Source organism: Megascapheus bottae, chromosome 13 (genome assembly GCF_031878675.1).
Source record: "Megascapheus bottae isolate mThoBot1 chromosome 13, mThoBot2.hap1, whole genome shotgun sequence".
Lineage (NCBI taxonomy): Eukaryota > Metazoa > Chordata > Mammalia > Rodentia > Geomyidae > Megascapheus > Megascapheus bottae.
The window spans coordinates 11,530,615-11,551,796 of record NC_143521.1 but is presented as its reverse complement, the minus strand read 5'-3'; the positions used below and the strand labels follow the sequence as shown (position 1 = coordinate 11,551,796).

Here is a 21,182-nt window from a genome sequence, read left to right as displayed (position 1 = left end):
CCTGCCGACCGACACTTCCGGATGCGACGTGTTACCCCGCCCACCCTGCCCGCCACGGCACTTCCGGGAGGCCCAGCGGAGGGCGGGGCCTCGGCGGGAGGGGGCGGGGCCTCGGTGGGCGGGACCGGGGCTCTGGTTGGCCGATCGCGGCACTTTTTGGAGGGTTGGCGCCCTGGACGTGGTAGGCAGACTACAGATCGAGGATTAGTCCCTCTGGGCGGCCCGCAGGATCGCCACGTAGCACTGGCACTGATGAAGAAGTGTCAGCGCACCCTGCCCGCAGCAAGGCACGCGAAAATCGGGCCGCGATCACCTTATTGACTGTGCTCCTTAAATTGCTTACTGGGTTTACATTCGTGTGCCTCGAGAACTATAAAAACAAACGAGATTGTCACATCCACAGCCTACTGTGGACATATTCCAAACCGCAGCATGGATGGAGGAGGTGTCAGTTCTACTATTCCGCGGTATTCAAACCTTCCAGCACTCTCGACTACCAAAAGAAAAAATTAAAGGGGTTTTGCCAGGCTCATGCCTGTAATCCTAACTACTCAGGAGGCTGAGGTCTGAGGATCAAGGTTCAAAGCCAGCCCAGGCACAAAAATGACCTGAGACTCTTCAACTAACCTCTAGAAAACAAAAATGGGGCTTGGCTCAAGGGTAGGGTAATAACCTTGAGCTGAAGCGCTCAGGGACAGCACTCAGGCTGAGTTCAAGCCCCATGACCCACAAAACAAACAAACAAAAAAATTAAAGGGGCTAGGCACCGGTGGCTCACACTTGTAATCCTATCTACACAAGAGGCTGAGATCTGGGGATCATGGTTCAAAGCCAGGCCAGGCACCAAAATCCATGACTCTTATCTCCAATTAACCACCAGAAAAACAGAAGCCGCACTATGGCTCAAAGTGGTAGAGTGCTACCTTGAGTTCAAGGGCAGCGAAAGCCCAGGCTCAGAGTTTGAGCCACACAACCAATCCCCCCCTGCCCCCTGCAAAAAAAAAAAAAAAAAAAAAAACACCATTAAAGGGCATTCACATGAACAGATAAACTTCGTAACTTTCTTAGTGTCCAATTAAACAGCAAAAAATTCCAAGTGGAAATGTGGTTCAAGTGGTAAAGATCCAGCTTAATCAATAACAATACCCAGGCCTTGAATTCAACCTGAGTACCAGCATGTGCAAGGGCATACACACATGTAAGAGAAATAGGAAACCATCTGGAAACTATACAAAACTGTAAATTGTTTTACATCTCATTGGGACATGTTTACTCAACGGTTATGCTATCTATGTCTCCTTTTCCTGAGAACACATTAAGTAGCTAAATATTAGAGTATAAAACCTTGAAGCCAGCACTGGTGGCTCTTGCCTATAATCCTAGCTACTTAACAGGCCGAGCTAGGAGGATCAAAGCCAGCCCAGGCACAAAAGACCTTAAGACTCTATCTCCAAGTAACCACCAGAACACCAGAAATGGCACCGTGGGTCAGTGATAGAGTCCTAGCCTTGACCTGAAGAGCTCAGGAGAACAGCGCTGACCAGGCCGAGTTCGCAGGACAAACCAAAAAACAAACAAACCTTCAAACTCTAAACTTACATGGTCCTTTACAAAAATAATTCAATTAAACAAGGTTTGAACTACAAATGATAAAAGTCCAATGAGAAATCCAACCGTAACGTTATCTGAGAAAAGTTGACAGCTTCCAGTATCAATTTACTTGCTGTTGGCTAGAAATGTAAAAATGATTTCTAATTTTTCATGTGAGCTTAAACCTCTAGTAACTTAAAGTGACCGTTTTTATAATTTACTGTAACAATGTCATGAGTACTTGCAATTTTATCATTACGCTTAAAGACATTATCTTTTCTATGTATTAGCTATCAAAATTCCATCCTTTGGTCTTTCAATGTCATGAGTATCTTAATAATTTTCTAAGGTTTTGCTGGCATTATTGTTTTCTCTCACAACCATTTCTCACTAGGACCAACAGGTTTGTGATGTTTAATCTAGTGAACTTGATTGGAGACAGCATCAACATTCCCTTGCCTAAATCTTTCGAGCCACAGCACGACTTCTGGCTTTTTTTCTCTATGTATGTGGTACCAAGGAATTGAATGCGGATCCTCATGCATGCTAGGCAAGCACTCTACCACTAGGCCAAACTCCCAGCCCTTCATTAAAATCTTTAGTCCAAAGTAGAAGCACTTAATTCCAGTTATAAGTAGCACAATTTAAACTACCAAAGCTGATGTTACCCATGCTACTAAATAAAACAAAGGAAAAAGATGTTGAAGCACAATTTTATTTGATTTTTTTAAAAAGTCATAAGATATATGGGATATATTTGTATTTGGTTATTTGAAATTGGATAGGGAAGAGGGGAAAACAAGATGAGGGGTGGGGGTGTGGGGAGGGAAATGGGGACAAAGACATGTGAAAGGGTATCAATGTATGGGAATTAATGCAACTTCTATCTGGTGAATATCATCTAACCCTTCTATTAATTACAATAAAAAATATATGAAAAAAAATCATCAGACCCTTTTCCATATGGTTTCTAACTACAGCTTCATACAACCTAGGTCATCATCCAATCCTTCTTGCAAGATCATTTTTATTTCTTTGCTGTCCTGTTAGTTTGTAGGTCTTGTTTTTTGAAATCCATATTTATAATTTGTCATGAGATTAATCTGAGCAAGGCAATACGACTAATGATGATCTATAAACTAATGAGCTTGTCAGCAAAGTGGATACAACTAGTTTCAGTTAATGCTGAAATTTTAACCACGTTGTTCAAGGATTAGCAGTATTTATGTGTTGGTCTTCAATCATCACAATGGAAAATTGCAACTGGAGACCTGTGCCTAAAAAAACAAACAAACATTAATTACTTCAAAGTAAATTTATCTTAATGAACCACTACTAAACAAGTCTCAACCTAGATCAAATAAAAATATTTTCAGATTTAAAATTCTGAAACACAAAGCACAATAACATAACTAAGCACAAATACTATGGCAGGGGTTGGGGAAGAGGGACAAAAACATGAGAGGCGTAGCATTATTTGAGAAGTAATGCACCCATTACCTGATGAATGTAACTGTAACCTCCCTTATACATTACCCTGACCCTCCCCCCCCCCAAAAAAAGGCAATGCCATTTAATCCACAATAGCCAACAGCATGTTAGGCTCAACAGAGGCAGCCATTCAATGTGTTAGTTTTCTTTCTTTATTAATGCCTCATAAATTTTTGCATAAAGTCTCCAAAATCAACTTTTAGGTTTATATAAACAGAAATATAATATAGGTAAGATGCCTATAGTCCTAGCTATTCAGAAGGCTGAGATCTAAGAAAGCCAGGATGAGCTGACAAATCCAAGACACTTAATTCCTACTGCCAGTGCAGCTTGATGTAGAGCCAAAAAGCGAAGGCATGAGGCCCTAAACTCAAACCTTAGCACCATCACAAGAAATATACATACACAACATCCTTACATAGGACACATATAATCAAATTTGAAAAATATCCATAACATGCCTAAATCAGTGATAGAATTAGTGTTCTAGTATGATTCCTAGTTTCCTCTTCTTTCTTACTTTTGCTCCTTCCTTATTCTCAGTTGGTAAGAGTATTATTATCCTGATATATTTAGAGGCCATTATTTCTAAGGATTAAAAGGATTCTATCATATTTAAGAAAAGATGACTTCTGACCTTTGCCAATTGGATTTCTCAAAGTTAACCTATTAATCTGGAAAATTATGTTTGAAATTCTGTTTAACTTTTTAAAAGCCAAAGTCAGACAAACATGTTTAATTCAGACTTCAGTATCAACTTTGTTGACCAATAGAACTTACCTTATTATACAGATCTTCAAATTCTTGGTCAAATAAAATTCAACTAATGATGCCTTCTAAGAAAAATACCTTTCTGAAAGAGAAAAAGACAGGCAAATCATTAAAGTCACATTATACATTTAAATCTCAGGATTTTCTTTTTATAATGTCCTCATCCACATACATTAATCACAACAAATCATGATGTGAACAGCAGTGGAAAAGTTTAATCATTGGACATTTATGCTTTTTCATTTTAAAGCTCTTTTTGAGTATTTTTTTGAGGATTTTTCATTGTGTTAGTTCTTTATTAATGAACAAAGTGTCTATTTTAATAAGTTTCAACTGTATAATGTATAACAGATAAGATCTCCATTTTTACTATGAATGGAAAAAAGCTGATTTAAGATTCTTTCATTGCGTGCCAGTGGTTCATGCCTAATTCTAGTTACTCAGGTAGATGAAATCACTCGGCGCTGGTGGCTCATGGCTGTAATCCTAACTACTCAGGAGGCTGAGATCGGAGGATGAAGGTTCAAAGACAGCCAGCCTGGGCATGGAGGTCGGTGTGACTCTTATTTCAAACTACCAGAAAAACTGGAAGCGGTGATATGGCGAGCTCAAGAGCTAAGGGACAGTAGTACCTAGGCCCAGAGTTCAAGCCTCAGGACTGACCAAAAAAAAAAAAAAAAAGAGAGAGAGAGAGAAAGAGAGAGAGATGAGAACTGTGGTTCAAAGTCAGTGAGGGCAAGAAAGTCTGTGAGACTCCTATCTCCAATTAACAACCCAAAAGCAAGAAGTGGAGCTAATGTCAAGTGGTTGAGTAGTAGGCCTTCCACAAAGGTCAGGCACAACACCTAGGCTTGAATTGAGGCCTGAGAACCAGCACACATACACAGTTAATTTCAAGTCAGGTGCTGGTGGCTCATTCCTGTAATTTTAGCTACTCAGGAGGCTGAAACCTGAGAATCAAGGTTCAAAGCCATCTCAAGCAGAAAAGGTCTTGAAACTCATCTCCAACAAGCTACTTAGAAAAAGTTAGAAGTAGTACCATGGATAGAAATAGTACTATGAAAATGTTAGCCTCGAACCCCAAGGCCTTGTGCTCAAGCCCCAGGATCAGCACCAAAAAAGAAAGGGAAATAAAGTTAAGCTTATTTCAAGCAAATCCATGTTATCTTGAGGTAACTCCTCAGCATCAGGCCTCACATTGAAAAAATCACCATACTTTGTAACTGCTTAATCATAACCTGTTATGATTGTGTAATTGGACAGCTTCACAGGCAAATAATACTTCAAAAGAAAAAGGGAACAGTTTCCCCTCGCAAGAAAATTGACAATACTGATAAAAGTAAAAGACAAATTGTAAGTCTCTAGCACAAAACATTTCTACTAGTGATGTTTTAATTGCTTGACCAGGTATGTATTTTGCGCTCAAAGAGGCAGAAGCCCACAGACTGGGGAGGGGGGGGGGAAGCAGAAAAAGAGGTAGCTTTTAGGGCTGGGAGTTTGGCCTAGTGGTTAAAGTGCTTGCCTAGCATGCATGAAGACCCGGGTTCGATTCCTCGGTACCACATATATAGAAAAAAGCCAGAAGTGGTGCTGAGGCTCAAGTGGTAGAGCTCTAGCCTTGAGAAAGTCCAAGGACAGTGCTCAGGCTCTGAGCTCAAGCCCAGGACTGGCAAAAAAAAAAAAAAAAAACAAAAAAGAGGTAGCATTTAATAATTTGTACCCTCTATGGTAAATAAAAACTAAGCTTTTGGGGAAAAGATCAAAGTGTTTCAATAGTGCTGAACATTCATTTACCCTATCCATCATGGAACAAATATTTTTGTAACTGAATATAAGTAATTTGGCAATATACCTGAACAATTCTGAATGGAAGCTTAACCATTACAGTACAGTAGCATCCCCAAAAATACCTGAACGGGTATCCAATTTATAGTGATAATTCTAGTTCAAATCAGCTTTTCTATCCCTGCCTCAGAAATGACTAAAATGAACTTTCTTATAAGTGTTCTAGTGTCCTCTCTCTATTAGGGGGAGGGCAAGATGGCCCCTAATAAACTCTCTCTTCATAATTCTCCTTCTGGCCTGCCTGTGCATGGTCCTGTACAATGGTTTGCTTGTATTGATACAGGGACTCGGATCAAGGTTTTCTCATTGAGTTTGTACTTACAGTAGGAAGTAGCTCCAGAAGATACAACCTCCGTCCAAATGCCTGGTCTGGTACCTGATTATTATTTAAAAAAATACACTTAGGAATATTAGTTAGATTCACCCACATTGGATCCTCAACCCTCCACTACATTTCCCAGGGCCCACCTGCTCTCTCTGCCGATCCGGTCCCTCCTCCTACCTAAACTCCCTTCCCACCTGGCTTCTACTTCTGTCTTCTTTCCAACTAGATGCACAGACACCATTCCTCACCGTCCCTTCTTTCCCTCTCCCTGGGGCGAGATGGCCCCCCGTCCTAATAAACCTTATGATCCTCTGGCCTGGAAAAAAAAAAATGTTCTAGAAACTTCACAGGAGTATCACTTCAATTATAAAACATCTATATTAACATCTGAGGGAGAAGGGCAGACAAAAAAATAAACCATTCAGTTGAGAAAAGGGACCATTAGTTCAATCTACTTATATTAAATACTAAATCCTTACTACCTTATATATATAACTGTAACCGCTTTGTATATCACCCTGACAATAAAAATACTAAAATTCTTTAGGGGCCAGGAGCATGGCCCTGTGGCAGTGCTTGCCTAGCATGCACGAAGCCTAGGGTTCAATTCCTCAGTAGCAAATACACAGAAAAAGGCAGAAGTGGTGCTATGGCTCAAGTATTAGAGAACTAGCTTTGAAAAAGCCTGAGGACAGTGCCTAGACCCTGAGTTCAAGTACCAGGACTGGCAAGTAAATAAATAAATAAATAAATAAATAAATAAATACTAAATCCTTTAATAAATTGGAACTGTGACATCTACTTCAAGGGTGAGTATGCACCATACCCTATACAGTTAGTCCTCTTCTATAATGCACCAAGACCAACTAAGAGGCAGGTTTCATCTCTGTTTGGATTGATCTAAGTAAGCTAGCTGGTTTTTAATTTTTTTTTTAAATACACTCAGACTATGAAAAAATGTACATGCAAAGAATTAAATGCTACAGTTAAGAGCCAGAAAGAAACAAAAGCTTGTTAAGTGAGCCTGGAAAATGATGCTCTCTTTTCCTTCAGTATGTCGGACAGTCAGGGACTGAATGCCCCTGAGCCAGAATCACCCAGATTCAGACAGTGAATACTCTAAATATATTTTTCTTTCAAAATTTTTGCCTGGGGCCAGCCTGAGGTTGCAATCTTCCCACTTACAGTTAGGTATCCTCACACTTAGATTGATCTGAGAAATGCCACCCCTCACTGTACTTGAACTGCAATTTTCCTAATCTCATCTCTCAATGGCTCAAGGGCAGAGTGCTAGCCTTGAGGAAGCCCAAAGACAGTGCCCAAGCCCTGAATTCAAGACCCAGGACTGGCAAAAAGGCAAATTTTTACTGGGAGAACTGTCCATTATCAAAACACTGCTACAGTTCCAGGAATACTTACTAGCTTTCAAACAGAAAAATACACTACCTTTCTTGCATATTTTAAACCATTACCTTCCAAGATCTGTGAATCTTGTCCAGACATTTCCATGAGTGTAATTTCTGAAAAACAGATTTTCTTTTAAATCATTTTGTACAAAGGTCAATGCCATTTACAGTAACACTAGTTTTTGTAAAGTTCACATATCCTCATTTATGTTTCTGGTAATCACAACAGTTCATTATGTGAACAGCAGTGAAAGTTTTAATCATCGGATATGAAGTTTCTAAAGAATGCAAAAAAACATTGCTGGGCATCATTGCCTTAAGGATAGTGCCCAGCCCCAGGAGGGGTGGTGGTGAAGAATGTAAATGTATACCAACTGATCATATGTACTTTATACACACAATGGAATTCAGCAATGAAGGATGGATATGCTACAAATTTTCTGAGTTCTGATTCCATTTTATGTGTGGAATACAGAACAGGCAAAGCCACATAGAAAGTAAATTAGCTGTTTCTAGGGACAGGAGGGAGGGCTAGCTATTAAAAACTAGTTTCTTTTTAACACAATGAAAACATTCAAAAATTGGCCAAGTCCTGTACTCCCAGCTACTTGGGAAGCCCAGTTGGGAAGATTAAGTAATTCTTGTGCCCCAATTTCAGACCCAGCCTGAGCAACAACAGCAAAACCGTACCACAAACAAACAGGGAGATAAGAGCTGGCCTAGCATGTACTGAGCCCAGGCTTCCATTCCCAGCATTGCAAAACATTGACAGCGGTGATGACTGCCAATTGTCTGAGCATAGGCTGTACGGTATTCGTTTCTCAATTAAAAAGCATGGTGATGGTGGGTCATGCCAGTAATCCTAGCAACTCAAGAGGCTGAGATCTGAGGATCTAGGTTAAAAGCCAACCTGAGCATGAAACGAAAATAGGTGAAACTCTTATCTTCACTTAACCACCAGAAAACCAGACTACAGTTCAGACTGTTCTTAGCCCTATGCCTTTTAACAGGACACAAGTAAAAGCCGTTTCATTCAGTTAAGTTAGAAGCATATCATTATGAAAAGGAAGTGTAATACCTTCACAGTAATGTTTTAACTGGACCCAAACAAAATAAAGAGGAAAACAAATAACCTTGTTAGGTCTACAAATCTGTAATTATGTGAACCAGAGTAAGTTATGAAAAAGTTACCAACACAACTGTTTTCTCTAAGTGGCTTCTCACATACAGGAGGGGGAAAAAAGCCAGTATAATTTACTAAGTCTCCTTGTCAAAGACAAAATAAAAACGATGCCCTAAGCTGACCTCTTTTTTTTTTTTTTTACTTCTATTAAAACTGAGATATCAGGGCCGGGAGTTTGGCCTAGTGGTTAAAGTGCTTGCCTAGCATGCATGAAGACCCGGGTTCGATTCCTTGGTACCACATACATAGAAAAAAGCTGGAAGTGGTGCTGAGGCTCAAGTGGTAGAGCTCTAGCCTTGAGAAAGTCCAAGGACAGGGCTCAGGCCCTGAGCTCAAGCCCAGGACTGGCAAAGAAAAAAAAAAAACAAAACTGAGATATCAGCCTGTAAATATAAAGGGTTTAAATGAGACACTGTTGTAAAACCTCAATTCTGCAATCAATGATGCCCCATTGCCCACATCCACATTTCCCATTTCACCGCAGCTTCCCCTCCCCAAATCCCGGAGGGCCTTACCTCACTCTCTGGCTTCACTCCCTCACCGTGCCAAAACATCTTTCAGAAGAGAATCCGCCACTGAAAGAAGACTCATCCAAGCTCCTCTGGGATCTCCAGCTGCCACACGCGACTACGTGATCTCCCCACCACCAGCTACAGGACACAATATAAAGAAACGATAAGCATCTCAGTAAGACACTTAGGCCTCCATGCTTTCTTTTCTGTTTCTAGCACATTGCGTTTTATCCAACGCCACCCCCCACCTTTCTCGCTGTACCCTCATCAGTTCTAGAAACCACGTCCAGAAACACATCGGCCGGCCCTGGATTCGTCTTCATTTTTGGTCCTGCCTCTCGGCTTCACATTCCTAGTATCAGCCTCACAAAGATGCGATGGAGACGGATTGAACTCCAGCTGCTGCAAGAAATTCCGGCAGCAACAGCAGAAACCGCTATTCACCCGGCAACCGAGAGAGCGACCCCTGCGTTTCCAATTGGCTGCTGCAACATCACCTAGCCGCCGATTGGCTAGAGCAACAAGCTCTGAGCCTACCGCGAGACAAGGTGAGAATCCCGCGCCTGAAAAGCCCGCCTTTTCTGATAAATGAGTTTGGTAAACGCCGAAGGGCGGAGCTAAGTTTAAAGGTGATTAACGCTATCGCGGGAATCGGAAGTGGCAGCCCTACGAAACAAGATGAGCGGAAGTTGCTATGCAGTGGGTTTACCGGACCCGGGACACTGTGCTGAGTAAGGAGCGCGGGCATTACTTCCTCTACGGCGTGTGAGAACAGCTGCGGAGCCATCAAGCACCTACGAGGCCGGCCGAACTGTCCCCAGGGCAGGCGGGGGAGGCCGGTGCTGGGCCTGACAGGACGTGGGCTGGTGGACGGGGCTGTAGAAGGGTGGGCGGAGGTGGCACTACGTCACGACGCTTAGGAGACTTGCGGGTTTGTGGGGCGGGAAGCCTGACTGGGCCTCGTAGACTGGTGCCTAGAGTGCTCCAAAGGGGCTCTGCTGGGGCCGGGAGTGTGACCGAGTGACGCCAGTCCAGCGTGCGGGAAGACCCGGGTTCGATTCCTCGGTTCCACATACCTTCTGGAAGTGGTGCTGTGGCTCACGTGGTAGAGCACTAACATTGAGGAAAGCCCAAGGTCAGCTCTCACATCCTGAGTTCAAGCCCCAGGACTAGCCAAAAAAATACACTTGAACTCAGATTGTACTTGGTAGGCAACTACTACTTAAGCCTCTTTTGTGTGATGTTTTGTTTTTTTTTACACAGTCTCCCATTTGTCCAGGCTGGTCTTGGACTATAGGCCTATGGCCTCCTATGCTACTGGGACCCCCAAATGCACAGCACCACACACCGCTTATTAAGATAGTGTTCTGTGAACTTTTTTACTCTGGCCTTTGAGCTGTGAAGTGAATCTCTTTCTCCTTGTAAATTGGGATTATAGATATAAACCACCATACCTGTCTCCCACAAAATAAATATATTTAAAAGAATTTACCATGTGTTTCAATACACTAATGGGCTATGACACCACTATACTGTTTCTCATTGCCTTCATATATATTTTTTTGTAAGATTGCGTTATGATCTTTATTATCAAAAGATCAATTAGAACAAACAGGGTAGTTCCTTTATATCATCTTTAAAGAATAAAATAGTATGGAGCTGGAAGCGTGGCCTTGAGAAAGCCCACGGACAGTGCACAAGCCCTGAGTTCAAGGCCTGGGACTGGCAAATAAAGTAAAATAAAATAGTAAAAATTTTGTTGGATGTTTATATCTTAAAATACAACTTTGTGTCTATTTCTGTATTGTATTATCTCAAGTACCTGCATAAACATGTTTGGAAATATATTATTTGGATATTTACATTAGGTGATTTCATTTTCCAGAGACTATCAGCTACTTCAGTACTGTGTAAGGGCATGTTCCTATTTATCCTTTGATGATTTCCATTTGTTTTAGGGTTGGGTGTTTTCTTTCTTCTAGGAGGTTATCCAGATGCAAGCATAGTTCAAAGTCTCAATAGCAATGTATTTTCCTCAACAAGGGTTAGAAAATGACAACCAACACTATTTGCATTGCTCACTAGTAATAAAGTGTGTGTATCTCAGGCAGCAGCTTCAGTGGGGCCGAGTTAGTGAAAGTTCCAGGGTTTTCAGGAGTCTCAGCTTGGTAAACTTGATGCCAGTGAAAGAAATACCCCTTGCCTTGGGGCCGGGAATTTGGCCTAGTGATAGAGTGCTTGCCTAGCATGCACGAAGACCTGGGTTCGATTCCCCGGTACCACATACATAGAAAAAAAAAAATCTGGAAGTGGTGATGAGGCTCAAGTGGTAGAGTGCTAAGCCTTGAGAAAGTCCAAGGACAGTGCTCAGGCCCTGAGCCCAAGCCCAGGACTGGCAAAAAAAAAAAAAAAAAAAAATACCACTTGCCTCTTAACTTTTGTCAATGGCAGTGGGTATTATTAGGTTTTGTTTTTGCTTTTTGTTAACAATATCAAGTATACTTGCAAGCTCTATCAAGTATACTTGCAAGCTCAACTGCTATTGGCAACAGATAGGTATCACAGTCCCTGCTGTTAGGTCTAATGCCATGGCTCAATGTTCAAATGGCAAAGGCAACACGAAGTGCACACTTTATCATTCTTCCTCTTCTAGCCAATGGATTACATACCATTTTGATTCTTGTTACTTGCTGAGATTGATAAGTGCATTTCAGAATTTTCACATCATTCACTTTATCATTGGCACAGCATGTTGGCAGCGCAAGCTGGAATTAGTGGCACTTGGAGAACAAGACTTATCAAAACTGGAGGGAATCCTAAATAAACATGCACATCTCCCAACTATGTACTGACAATGCATTGTGTGGCCCAATTCTTCAGTGAGAGCATGGCTAGCACATTGGAATATCGCTCTGGTTAGGCCTATCTCCTTTTCCAAACTTCTCCACAGTCCTGGTGCTTGAACTCGGGGCCTGGCCACTGTCCTTGGGCTTTCTCAAGGTTAGTGTTTTACCACTTGAGCCACAGCATGACTTCTGGCATTTTCTGTATATGTGGTACCAAGGAATCAAACCCAGGACTTTGAGAGCCTCCTGGCTCCTCAAAACTTCTTTAGCAACATCTACTTTTTGCATCCAATTAAAAGTCTGTTTGGTATATTTAATAATAGGAACTGTTATGGAAAGGATTTAAAGGCCCTCTCTTGCTGAATCCTTTAAGAAAATAAATTGTTTATTAATGAAAGCTAAAACTTTTTTCTTATGTTATCTGCCACTGCCAATAATTAGATCTTTGGACACCAATGATACACACCTGTAATCCTAGCTACTCAGGAGGCTGAGATCTGAGGATTACGGTTTGAAGCCAGCCTAAGCAGCAAAGTCTGTGAGATTACTTCCACTGAACTACCAAAACCAAAGAAAAAAAAAAAAAAAGCTGGAAGTTGTGCTGTGGTTCAAATGGTAGAACACTAAGTTTGTATTTTCTTTCTGAAAATGTGTCAAGTGGTAAATATTACTGAGCTAACTATAAGAACCCACTTTTTTTTGTCAGTCCTGGGACTTGAACTCAGGGCCTGGGCTCTGTTCTTGGACACTTTTTACTCAAGGCTAGTGCTCTGGCCACTTGAGCCACAGGGCCACTTCTGGCTTTTTCTGTGTATGTTTTACCGAGGAATCAAACCCAGGGCTTGTGCATGCTAGACAAGCTCACTACCACTAGGCCACACTCCTGGCCCCAATAGCAATTTGGGTTTTTTGTTGTTGTTGTTGTTGTTGGTCATGGGGCTTGAACTCTGAGCATAGGTGCTGTCCCTGAGCTCTTCAGCTCAAGGTTACTGCCCTACCCCTTGATCCACAGCAGACACTTCTGGTTTTGTAGTGGTTAATTAGAGATGAGTCTCATGGACTTTAGTGCCCAGGCTGGCTTTGAACCTTGATCCTCAGATCTCAGCCTCCTGACGAGCCAGAATTACTGGTGTGAGCTACTGTGCCTGGTTCTGAATAGCACTTTTTTTAAACAGCAAATTATATCTCCAACAAAAGATACTACATGAGCTTTTTGTGCATACTTATCTTTTCGTAGACTTAAATGAGCATGTGTTTGATGGAGAAGTGTGTGCCATCAGTCACTTTGTAAAGCTACTGAAAGATACCGTAGTCTGTTTCTTAAACATTAGAGCAAAAACATGTAGCTCGGTGCCTTAACTTTAAGACATCATTCAGAAAAATCAAAATGAAAACTCTACCAATGAAATATTTTTCATCTTTGCACGATCACAAATGTGCAAGTTTTGTTAATACCAATGCATTCATGATGACCAGCCATTCAAATGAAAGACCTATTTTCCGTGGTTAATTGGAGATGAGTCCTTTTTTAGTGTCAGGCTGGCATTAGACATCGCTCCTCAGATCTCAGGTCTCCTGAGTAGCTAGGATTATGGGCGTGAGCCACTGCACTCAGCGTTTCACTGTCTTGGATAATAATGTCTCGGTTCACCGACATTAGGCCTCATCACGGGATCACATCCATGCTTTTCTACCTATTCTCATTCACCAGAACTTGGCTTGGCCAAAATGCATGTGCGCAACAATAGTCAGGTTTGATACCTGAGTCGAGCTATTGCTCAGCTTTTTTTGCTCATGGCTGGTGCTCTACCACTTGCTCTACATCTCCAGTTCTGCCATTTTTCCTGGTTAATTAGAGATGAGTTCCACTAATTCATCTGCCTGTGATGGCTCCAAACCTCAATCCTCAGATCTTGGCCTCCTGAGTAGCCAAGATTATAAACATGAGTCAGTAGCACCCAGCTTTAGCCAACTTAAAATTCATCTTATAACTTACAAATTGACCATTCTACACAGACAAGTTTACTTTCTGACATCATGCATTTTTTTTTTTTGTTTTGGTGGGGGAGTCAGTCATGGGGCTTGAACTTCTGGGCCTGGGCACTATCTCAGAGCTCAAGGCTACCACTCACTGTTCTACCACTTAAGCCACAGTGCCACTTCCAGTTTTCTGGTGGTTAATTGGAGATAAGAATCTCACGGACTTTCATGCCTGGGCTGGCTTTGAACCTTGATCCTCAGATCTCAGCCTCCTGATCAGCTAGGATTACAGGCATGAGCCATCAGCACCCAGCTTAAAAAAAAAAATGTGTTGGTTGTGGGACTTGATCTCAGGACCTGAGTGCTCTCCCTGAGCTCTTTTGCTCAAGGCTAGCACTCTATCACATTGAGTCACAGCTCTACTTCAGTCAGTTATTCTTACCATTTACCTTAGCATGACTTACACAGAGGAAAAGCTCAGTGTTAAGCAGAAAATGAGAAGCCTTTATTGAACTTTGCTCTTCTTATGTTTGCAGGGAAGTTATTCATTGTTGAATGAATAAATACAATAAATTGGGAAAAGATTATTGAGAAGGAAGGTTAATAACTATCTTAAGTGCATAATATATTTTTCAGGAATTTAGAACTTTAACTATGAAGTACAGTAAACAGTATCCTTCATTCTCACAAACAAATTTCAAAAGATAAATAGAAAAGCATGTGCGCACATACTCTGACAAATTAGAGAATGCTAATGGATAAAAGAAACAAGCATATTCACCTGTGGTAAAACATTTTTTGTCACTGAATGTCCATTAAGTACAACTAATCCTAGTGTGAAAACTGAAAAACACAGAAGATTAGCCGGGGACCAGTGGCTTAAGCCTGTAGTACTAACTACTCAGGAGGCTGAGATCTGAGGATCCCATTTTGGAACCAGGCCAGGCACGAAAGTATGTGAGACTCTTGTCTCCAATTAACCACCAGAAAACCAAAAGTGGCACTGTGGCTCAAGTGGTACAGTCCTAGCCTTGAGCTGAAGAACTCAGGGACAGAGCCCAGACCCAGAGTTCAAGCCCCATGACTGACAAACAAAAAAAATAATGATAAGGTAAAAACTCAAAGAATTCAAATTCCCCTTAAAATGTATATTGACCTGTCCTGGCAAAAAAGTTCAGAAGACTCTTCTCAAACAATAGCTGAAAATGATATGTGCTTGTCATCCTAGCTAGGTGAGAGGAAGGATTCGGAAGATCACAGTTCCAAGGCCAGCACAAGCTGAAGAGTTGACAAGATCATATTGCAATGGGAAAAGCACACACCTATGCTAGCTAAAATGGGGAACCTAAGAAAAGTGAATTGTAGTCCAGTCTCACATAGACAGGAAGAAAGATACTTCTCAAAATTAACCAAAGCAGCTAAGTGCTGGTGGCTCACGCCTGTAGCTATTCAAGAGGCTGAGCTTTGAGGATCATGGTTGGAAGCCAGCCAGCATAGGAAAGTGGTCAGGAAAATCCTTGAAACTCACCTCCAATTACCCACCAAGAAGCCATTTCAACTGTGACTCAAGTGGTAGAGCGCTTATCTTTGAGTAAAAGAGCTCAGGGACAACATGCAGACTCTGAGTTCAAGGCCCACTGACAAAAATAAGAGCAACAACAACAAAAAACTAATGAAGGCAAAAGAGCTGGAGGCATGATACAGTGGTAGTGTATGCCCAGCAAGTGTGAGGCCAAGTTCAAACCCCAATACTACCAAAACCTTGAAAAATACCCATGTTTATTCCTTCCATTTCAAAAGCTGTTTTGGAAGTATTGTGCATTTTATATAACACTTACTGTTGAAAACTGAATATTGTGAGATTTTTATTTGTAAACCAATACCTTTAACTTGTTGCCTATCTAAATACAAGTTGTGTACCTGATCTTTATTTAAATCAAAGTTCATATCTGTAATGTCTGCTGTTCTTTGTTGTTCCATTTGACTAATGTACTCACATTTCTTGGTTTTTGTTTTTGTTTCTGTTTCTTACAGTCCTGGGGCTTGAACTCTATCTAGGCCTAGGAACTATCCCTGAGCTCTTTAACTCACTGCTAACACTATGAATTGAGTCACAGTGTCACCTCTTAACCTTTCTTTTCTTTTTTCTTTTTTTTTTTTTTTACCATTCCTGAGGCTTGAACTCGGGGCCTAAGTACTATCCTTGGGCTTTCTCAAGGCTAGCACTCTACCACTTCAGCCACAGCACCATTTCCAGCTTTTCCTATGAATGTGGTCCTGAGGCATTGAACCCAGGTCTTTGTGCATGCTAGGCAAGTACTCTATCACTAGGCCAAACTCCTGGCCCCTAGCACTTTTTTTTTTCCAGTCCTGGGCTTGAGCTCAAGGCTAGGGCTCTATCACTTGAGCTTCAGCACCACTCCAAGCTTTTTTGTATATATGTGGTACTGAGGAATCAAACCAGGGTTTTGGGCATACTAGGCAAATACTCTACAACTAGGCCAAACTCCCGCCCCCCCTAACATTTCTTATACTTAGTGTTTTGCACTATTTCTGATGTGCTGAACGTAATATTTCCTTCACTGCTTTGTAACCCAGTGAATTGCTCTTGCAGTTCAGAAAAACAGGCAGTCTTGTTGGGTAAGATAGGCATTACAGTGAAATAAATTATTCCTTCCTATTTGGTTAGTGCAGTTTGTATAATTTCTACTCTGCATCTTCCCTCTTCAGCAAAAACATTCTCTTAAATTTTATCCATCTTTCCAACAAATAGATCTTAGATATAACACATGCAAAAGAATGAACAGAAAAATGCAATAGAAAAAAAGAGGCTGGAGACTTATGATCTTTGACTGGAAATAACCTTGCACTTAATACACTAACACTGATCTTAGCTTCATTGAGTGAACTTTGTGACTTATGGGTGTGGGGAATCTCTAGTCCCAAAGGATAAAAACGCAGGTCTTGACATTGAATTTTCCAAAGAAAAGCAGCCTATGGGAGAGTAAACAGAGTAGGGTGAAGTGAAGATCCAACTGTCAATTTCTGAGGAAACTTGGATTTCCTCAGAAATAAAACACAGGACTGGGTTTGAATATATTTGGTATGCAACCATGGTCTGTCCGAAGGATGGCACAGATTCTGGCATGAGAGAACTTTTCCTTTGTCATATAACTGCACTCCGTTGTGGCTCAACTTAAGTGATGGAAGTAAACACTAAGTTCTAATAAAATTGTATAATGCTGGCCAGGAGTTTGGCCTAGTGGTAAAGTGCTTGCCTAGCATGCACGAAGACCTGGGTTCGATTCCTCGGTACTACATACATAGAAAAAAAGGCCGGAAGTGGTGCTGAGGCTCAAGTGGTAGAGCTCTAGCTTTGAGAAAGTCCAAGGACAGTGCTCAGGCCCTGAGCTCAAGCCCAGGACTGGCAAAAAAGAAAAAAAAACATTGTATAATGCTTAAAAAAAAGTCAGTGGAGTCATTTGAAATATGATGTAAAAATTAATGTTAATAAATTTTTAAATAAAAAGTTCTAAATTTAAAAAAGAAAGTGGAGAATATAAACTGAATGAAAAGAAAATCATATAGGTTGTCTCAGAAAAGGATTTCATTCTAGAATGTACAAATAATTGTAACAATAATAGGAAAAGTAAAAATTGTAAATGGGCGGGGTATGAATGGACATGTTAAAGGAGATATCAAATGGCAATGAAATGGAATGTATGCTGAGTGTCATTAACCATGCAGAACAAACTAGTAAGATATCCCTGTTCCTAAGCCAGGTGTAGTGGCTCACATCTGTAATCCTAACTACGCAGGAGGCTGAGATCTGAGGATTGTGGTTCAAAGCCAGCCTGGGCACTAAAGTCCCTCAGACTCTTATCTCCCAATTAACCACTAAAAAAACCAGAAGTGGCGCCATGGCTCCAAGGGTAGGGCAGTAACCTTGAGCTGAAGAGCTCAGAGACAATGTCCAGGTCCAAAAGTAGGGCAGTAGCCTTGAGCTGAAGAGCTCAGGGACAGTGCCTGAGGCCCAGAGTTCAACCCCCAGAACAGACAAAATATCTATCTATCTATCTGTCTATCTATCTATCTATCTATCTATCTCTATCTATCTATCTCCCTTTTCCTTCACATCAGCTAGGATGCCTGGAATAAAGAAGACAAGTGATGAGCCAGGTTCCAGTGGCTCACACCTGTAATTCCAGTGACACAGGAGGCTGAGATCTGAGGATCACTACTTGAAGCCAGGCTGCAAAATCCATAAGGCTCTTACCTCTGATTAATCACCAAAATCCAGGAAGTAGAGGTGTGGCTCAAATGGTAGAGCACTAGCTTTAAGAAAAAAAAGTTAAGGATAGTGCCAAGTTCTGAGTTTAAGTCCCAGTACTGGAACACCACAAAAAGTGCTCTCTGGGCACAAGAGGCTCATGCTTCTTGTAATCCTAGCTACTCAGGTGGCTGAGATTTGGAAATTATGGTTCAAATCTAGCCCAAGACAGGAGAGTCTGACACTCAACACCAGAAAAGAAGTAGTGCTGTGATTCAAACTGGCAGAGCTCTAGCCTTGAGCAAAAGTGATCAGGAACAGTGCCTAAGCCTTGAGTTCAAGCTCCATGCCTGACCAAAAAAAGAAGAAAAAGAAAAAGAAAAAAGTGCTGGTGAGAATGTGGAGGAATTGGGACCGTTGTTTATAATTGGTGGGAATGTAAAAGAGTACAGATTATGGGTGTAAGTTTTCAAGAGGTAAAATGGGAAAAGGGTCAGTGGCAAGTACAAGGCTCTGAGGTCATCTGAGGTCAACAGTGAGTACAGTTGCACTGCTCCCCTTGCCCTCGCCACCCCAAAAGGTGTATCAGTTACCTCTAACCTAGCAACCCTAGGTAAATAGCCAGTCTTAGACATGTCTCATGTGACTATACCGAGGCTAGGTTGCAGTCCTACCTATCCCTCCTCCCATGTAGCTGGTATTACAATGGACTCTACCATGCTTAGTTTTCTGGTTGGGATTTGCCTCTTTGCCTGTGCGCTCCTCAGGTCACAATCTCCACATTCCAAGTAGCTGGAATTGCAGACAAGAATTGGCCATTTTAGGGGGCCGGGAGTTTGGCCTAGTGGTAGAGTGCTTGCCTAGCATGCACAAAGACCCCGGTTCGATTCCTTGGTACCCCACATACATAGCAAAAAAAAGCTGGAAGTGGTGCTAAGGCTCAAGTGGTAGAGTGCTAGCCTTGAGAAAGTCCAAGGACAGTGCTCAAGCCCTGAGCTCAAGCCCAGGACTGGCAAAAAAACAAAAAAACAAAAACAAAAAAAAAATTGGCTATTTTAGGGCTGGGAGTTTGGTCTACTGGTAGAGTGCTTCCCTAGCATGCAGGAAGACCTGGGTTCAATTCCTTGGTACCACATACATAGAAAAAAAATAGCAGTGGTGCTGTGGCTAAAGTGGCAGAGCTCTAGCCTTGAGAAAGACCCAGGACAGTGTTCAAGCCCTAAGCTTAAGCCCCAGCACTGGCACCAAAAAAAAAAAAAAAAAAAAAAGGCATCTTAATACTGAGCTTCCTAAATCAAGAATGGGTAGGGAAAGGTAGGTTGAGATCCGGCTCATAGTAGAGTGCCTGTCTAGCAAATGTGAGGCTATTCAGCCCTTCCCCCCCAGTCCTTTTGGCGTGTTTTTCAGCTATATTCCTATGTTTTAGACTAGGCTGGCTTCTGCGAAGCTAGGATTACATCACATCTGGCTTATTTGCTGTGATGGAATCTCACTAATTCTTATCCCAGCTGGTCTGGAATGATCATCCAGATCTGTTTGTCAAGTGGCTGGGGTTATAAGCATGAGCCAGTGACACCAGGTTCCATTTCCTACCTTTTCTCTTTTCTTCCTCTTCTTCTTTTTTCTTTTTGGTATATTGATTCAATGAATTACATTGATTTTTCCTAATGTTTCGTCAGTCTTGTTCCTGGGATAGAATCCATTTGGTCATGATGTGTTGCTTTTTTTTTTTCGTCAGTCTTGGGACTTGAACTCAGGGCCTGAACACTGTCGTTGGGCACTTTTTGCTCAAGGCTAATACTCTGCCACTTGAGCAACAGCGCTACTTCCAGCATCTCCTGTGTATGCTGAGGAATTGAATCCAGGGCTTCTTGCATGCCAGGCTACTAAGCTATGCTCCCGGCCCTGTGCTGCTCTTTTTTACATTGTCAGATTTCACTTGCTATCACCAAGTTCTTGTGATCTTACAATAAAAATTGTACTTGAGCCGGGCAGTGTCTCACACCTGTAATCCTACTCAGGAGGCTGAGATCTGACGATCTCGGTTCAAAGCCAGTCCGGGCACTGAAGTCTGTGAGACTCATCTCCAAATAACCACCAGAAAACTGGAAGTGGCACTGTGGCTCAAGGAATAGGGTGATAGCCAGGGCCAGGAGTTTGGTCTCGTGGTAGAGTGCTTGGCTAGCATGCACGAAGACCTGGGTTCGACTCCTCAGTACCACATACATAGAAAAAAAGCTGGAAGTGGTGCTGAGGCTCAAGTGGCAGAGCTCTGGCCTTGAGAAAGCCCAAGGACAGTGCTCAGGCCCTGAGCTCAAGCCCAGGACTGGCAAAAATAAATAAATAAATAAATAAAACAAAACAAAATAAAATTCTAAAAGAGCTCAAGGACATTTCCCAGCCCCAGCCTTCAAACCCCACAACCCCCCCCCAAAAAAAAAACAAAACAAAACAAACTTTAAGGGCTGGGAGTGTGGCCTAATGATTAAGTCCTTGCCTTGCCTAGCATGCACAAAGCCCTGAGTTCAATTCCTCGGTTCCACATACACAGAAAAAGGCAGAAGTGGTGCTATGGCTCAAGTGGTAGAGTGCTAGCTAGCCTTAAGAAAACTCAAGGATATTGCCCAGGTCCTGAGTTCAAGCCCCAGGACTAAAAGAAGAAAAAGAAGGAAGAAGGAAGGAAGAAAGGAGGAGAGGGAGGAGGAGGAGGAGGAGAATGAGGAGAAGGAGAAGAAGAGGAGGAGGAGAGGGAAGAGGAGGAGGAGAAGGAGGATGAGGAAAAGGAGAAGAAGAAGAGGAGGAGAGGGAAGAGGAGGAGGAGAATGAGGAGAAAGAGAAGGAGAAGAAGAAGAGGAGAGGGAGGAGGAGGAGGAGGAGGAGGAGGAGGAGGAGGAGGAGGAGGAGGAGGAGGAGGAGAAGGAGAAGAAGTAAGTTGGGTTCCTAGCTATTCAAGAGGCTGAGAT

The 21,182-nt window shown here is 42.0% G+C and overlaps 1 long non-coding RNA gene across 1 annotated transcript; it reads right to left on the bottom strand.

Moving 5' to 3' along the window:
* Positions 1-2,477: 2,477 nt before the first annotated feature.
* On the bottom strand, positions 2,478-9,593 carry LOC150055520 (uncharacterized). Its single transcript, XR_016537377.1, has 6 exons — positions 9,372-9,593; positions 9,127-9,261; positions 7,495-7,542; positions 6,020-6,073; positions 3,862-3,934; positions 2,478-2,867 (listed from the first exon to the last, which is right to left on the bottom strand). It is a non-coding gene; the product is annotated as an uncharacterized LOC150055520 (long non-coding RNA).
* Between the last annotated feature and the right edge of the window lie 11,589 nt (positions 9,594-21,182).